The following is a 5,010-nucleotide window of genomic DNA, read 5'->3' on the forward strand; positions in this document are numbered from 1 at the left end:
AGCGCTCGTCACGTGCGCGGCACTCTGATTGGGCGCTGGGCGCCGGAGGGCGGGGCGGGAGGGGTCGCGGCGCTGGGGGCCGGGGAGGGAGGGCCTGCCGGCAGCCGCTCGCTGAACGGACGCCGCCGCGCTGCAAGCCTGCGCCCTCGTTCCCTGAGGGGAGGCTGCGGCGGCCCTGAGGGGAGGCGGCCGGGCTGGTGGCCACGGCTAGGAGACCGAGCGCCCCGGCCAGGTGGAGTCCGTCGCGGCGAGGAGCGCGCCGATTCTCAGGGAATTCTGCCGCCTGCCGGAGGCGCCCTTGTCGCGGGGTCGCCCCGGGTCATTCCGCCGCGGTCCTGCCAGGCTGGGCCGCCCCTAGTCCCCGCTTCCGGCGCGGCGGGATGCGTGGCGCGGCCGCTTAGTTCCTCGGAGGGGAGGATGCGCTCCAGTGCACCGGTGGACGGTGGGCGACGCCCCGAGCCGACTACCCTGACAGCGACGGGAGCGACGCGCGGCTTCCTGACGGGCGCGGGCGGCGAGCGGGGCCCTGCGGTCCTCGGGTCGGCGGCAGAGGGTCCCTGCCCGCGAGGGAAGGCCGCGTGGGGAGGCGCCGGCCGATAGTCGCTCAGAGCTCTTCCATTTTCTTCTCCCGACGCGACCTGGCCACCTGGCCCCTGGGCGGGGACCCGGCGGCCGCGGCCGGGGCGTCCGGGCTCCTTCGCCGCTCAGATGGTGGTCGGTCCGAGGGTGACTCCTGTTGGCCGGCCCTGATCCCCGTCGGGGCATCCACAGCGACCGGCAGGCAGCCCGAGACTTTCCATAGTGCCCCGCTCATCAGTGTCTCGGAGGGCTGTGGTCAGTTTTTTTGCAGAAATATTACAACTCCACTGATGAGAAAACTCAGTTCGCTTTCAGTCAAAAGCAGAAATTAGTTAACAGAAATGCCACACTGTCAACACCGACCGGGAGGAAAGCCTCGCTGGCGGAGACCGCGCATCAAAGCCCTCCGTGCGTTCTCCCAGCCCGGGTCGCAGGTGGAGGGGGAGTGCCTCCTGCAGGGACGGTTCTCCCGCAGACACTCAAACTCCGGGATGTAAAACCCCGTTCATAATTGTCAAGGGTCTGTTACTTTCCAAATACAGTTTTTGAAAGTTGTATACACTAGGTAAAAGAATTGATGTAATGTTTGGAAGTATGTGAAAGAGCATTAGATTGATACAAAAACTTGTTCCCAAATTAACAGCTGTGTTGTCCATTGTTATTAGTTTGACTAATTTTAAGAGGACTGTTAGTCTTCCATAAAGGATCTTGCACCTAAAAATTTTCTCCTACAACCTTAAAAAACTTTAAAAAGTCTTTTATTTTTTTGAGACAGAGTCTCTGTCACCCCCAGGCTGGTGTGCAGTGGCATGATCTCAGCTCACTGCAGCCTCCACTCCCTGGCTCAAGCCATCCTCCCATCTCAGCCTCCGCAGTAGCTGGGACTATGGATGCATCCACCACACCTAGCTAATTTTTGTATTTTTGATAGAGATGGGCTTTCACCGTGTTGCTCAGGCTAGTTTCAAACTCCTGGTCTCAAGCAATCCACCCGCCTCCGCCTCCCAGTGTGCGGGGCTTACAGGCGTGAGCCACCGTGCCCAGCCTAAAGAGTGTCTATATTTTGAACTGTATGGTGGAAAAGCACAGAGTGGCTCTTTTCTGAAAGTAGAAGGCAACAGTGATTATAAATCTTCAAAGAACCTCAAAGAACCTTGAGTTTTAGGATCCTCTGTGATTAGGCTGGGGGAGTGTGTGCTGCTATCCTAGTTTCATAGGTGAGAAAACTAGTACTCGCTTTACCACATGCTGGAAGCAGCCTCCCTTGAGCGATCCCTTTCTAGCCACTTGTTTTTTTGTTTTGTTTTTTGTTTTTTCAGCCTTCCTCAGGATGATACACACTGGTGTTTCTGCTTTGAGCTATATGATCAGGCTTTCGGCCTCACCATTTCACTGGAATTGACCTAACTGCCAAATCTGGCAGAAAGCGTTGCATCTTTCAGTTGCTCTCTTTGATTTGTTACACGCTTCCAGTTGCTTCAGCACTGATTGCTTCAGTTACGCCTTATTCCCTGGATTTCCCACCTCTTGGCTGACTGCTCCTCCTGGGCCCGCTGTGTTGGCCCTTCTGCCCCTGCCCATGCTTGCACTGGGTTTCTTGGCACACACACCGTATGCAGTCTCATCCATGCCTGGAACGTATGCCCAGTTGCTGGAGCCAGGAATGTGGGCACCATAGTGGGCTCCTCCCTCATTTCCAGTATTGGGTCTATCCCCAAGTCCTGTCTGTCCGACCTCCTGAATGTTTCTCTGGGAATGTAACCACTTCTTCCCCGCCTGAATGGCTTCCTAACTGTTCTCCCAGCCTCCAGGTTTCCCCCTTTAATCCACCCTCACATTGCCGCCAAAGTGATTTTTCTAAACAGCAAAAGGGATCATGCCACTCCCTTGCTTAGGGTTTAATGATTCTCCATTGCCTAGGTGAGAGTTCAAACCACAATGCCCAAGTGCCTGAGGACTTGGCCCAGCCTCCGCCATCTCTCCCCCACCTCCGCTCTGACAGGCATGCCTCTAGTCTTGCTCCGTCTCTTGCCTCTGGGTTTCTGGGCTTCAAGTGTGTTGTCCCCTCTGCCTGAGCTATCGCCCCTACTACTAACACCCTATTTTAACGGGATAATTTCATCTTGATTGGTGCTTCTTCCTCCAGGATTCCACCACCTCCCCACCCCACCTGACTGGCACCTTCTCAGCTGCATCTAGGGTTGGTGCTCCCTCCTCTGTGTTCCCATAGCACCTGGTGTAGGTTTTGTTGACACTACTCGTGTAGGTGATACTGGATTTGCCAGCCAGGACCCTCTCATCCCCCCCAACAGGTTTCTTGTTTGCCTATGCCTGCCCAATGCCTGCCCAATGCCTGGCTTTCAGTCTTAAATTCCTTGCCCCTTTCAGCTTCTGGTTGTTGCCAGCATTTCTGAGCTTGTGGCTGTATCACTCCAATCTCTGCCTCTGTGTTCACATGGCCTTCTTCTGTCAAATCTCCCTCTACTTCTTTCCTTTTGCCTGGACTATAGGAGGAGCTCCACACATTTTTATTGGTGTTATCCATCCACTGAAGCACCCCAAACAGGATCTCTCACACCATAGACACATATGTGCTTTTATACAAAATGCACATTGTTTATGCAGCCACCTCTTTAGACACCCTGCGGACAACCCACAGCTGTGCACACCGCAGGCTCACAGTTGGACTTCCTATCGACTTTCTATCTGCCCTTGAATCATTTTTTCCATCTTTGACCGTGTCCTGCTGAGTTAAAGATGCTGCTGTCTGCCTTGCTACCCAAGCCAGAAACTTGATGGTTATTTCTTAATGTCGCTAAGTCCTATCAATCTGCCTCTTAAATGCCACTTAAACCTGTCCTTACCACCCTTACTTCAGCTGTTTCTGGCCTGGAGCATCTCTGTGCAATCTGTAGCCATTGCAACCAAGTTCCTCCTCAGTTTTGCTTCCTTCTCTTCCCAGTCTAGTCCATTTTCAGTCAAACTCATCTTTCCAAATGCAAATCGGGTTAACTTGCTCTGGTGCTGTATACCCACCCACCCTTCCATGTGGCTTGCAGATGCCTGCGGCCTCAGTGCTGGGCATGGCCTGTTCAGTGCTGCCAAGGTGGCTTTGTTTTCTGCTTGCCTTGCCTTTGCCAACCACTCTAGCCATGTAGCCTGGCACAGGCACTTCCTAGGATGGCCTTTTCCTATTCGATTTGCAGGCAAATCCAATTTCAAGTGTCAGACCGAGGCTGCCTCCCTCTGTGCTTCAGTGACTCCACTGTACCATCTATTTCACCTATTGCCATCTGCTCAAAGGCTGGTTTCTCCACTAGTTTGTACGCCCCTTGGCACAGAGACCATGTCTGTTAACTTGTGTATGCCTGGAACTTTGGGTCTGTTGCTAGGGCTGTGTCCTGGGCCATCTGTTCCCGATGGCTAGAGTTTTGTCTCTGAAACTTACAGTGGTAGCCGATTCTCCAGGGTTAATGCTATGACTCAGTTGGTTTGCATTTCTTATAACAAACACACACAGCCCTTTCATAATTTGGGGGAGGGAAGTCTATGTGGGGTTTAACATATCTGCTTCTGCATATTTGGAAGTGGGAAGTTTTAATCAGCTGCGATTCTCTTAACCATCACTTCATTGGAATGGATACCTGGCAGTCCAAATTTACCCAATCTATGGGTTGGGTGGTATCTCTTTTAAAAATTCATTAGTTTCCTGTGGCTGCTGTAATAACTTTCTATAAACTTAGTGGGTTAAAACAATAAAAACTTATTCTTTTACAGTTCTGGAGGCCAGAAGTCCGAAATTTGTCTTATGGGGTGGAAATCCAGGTGTGAGCAAGGCCACATTTCCTCTGAAGGATATAGAGAAAGTGCCTTGCTTTCAGTCTCTGGTGGCTGCCAGCATTCCTGGGCTTGTGGCTGCATCACTCTGATCTCTGCCTTTGTGTTCACGTGGCCTCTTTTCTGTCTGTCAAATCTCCCTCTACCTGTTTCTTTCTTTGTTTTGTATTGTTTTGTTTTTGTTTTTGTTTTTGTTTTAGACACCTAGTCTTGCTCTGTTGCCTAGGCTGGGGTTATAGTGGTACACTCTTAGCTCATTCATGTAACCTTGAACTTCTGTGCTTAAGTGATCCTCCAGCCTCAGCCTCCCTTGTAGCTAGGTCTACAGGTGTGCGCTACCACACCTGGCCTTCTCTGCCTCTTTCATAAAGGGACACTTGGGAAGGCATTTAGCGCCTACCTGGAGAATCCAGGATGGTCTCCCCATCTCAAGATATTTTAATTTAATTAGCATCTGCAAGACCCTTTTATCATATAAGGTAACATTGGAGGTTTCAGAGATCAGGACTTGATATCTTTAAGGGTCATTATTCAGCCTACTGCAGATAGGAACAGTATTCCTGTGTGCATGTAGCAGCATGGGAAGGCCTTTGA

The sequence above is a fragment of the Trachypithecus francoisi genome, unplaced genomic scaffold (genome assembly GCF_009764315.1).
Source record: "Trachypithecus francoisi isolate TF-2019V2 unplaced genomic scaffold, Tfra_2.0 Lachesis_group14, whole genome shotgun sequence".
Lineage (NCBI taxonomy): Eukaryota > Metazoa > Chordata > Mammalia > Primates > Cercopithecidae > Trachypithecus > Trachypithecus francoisi.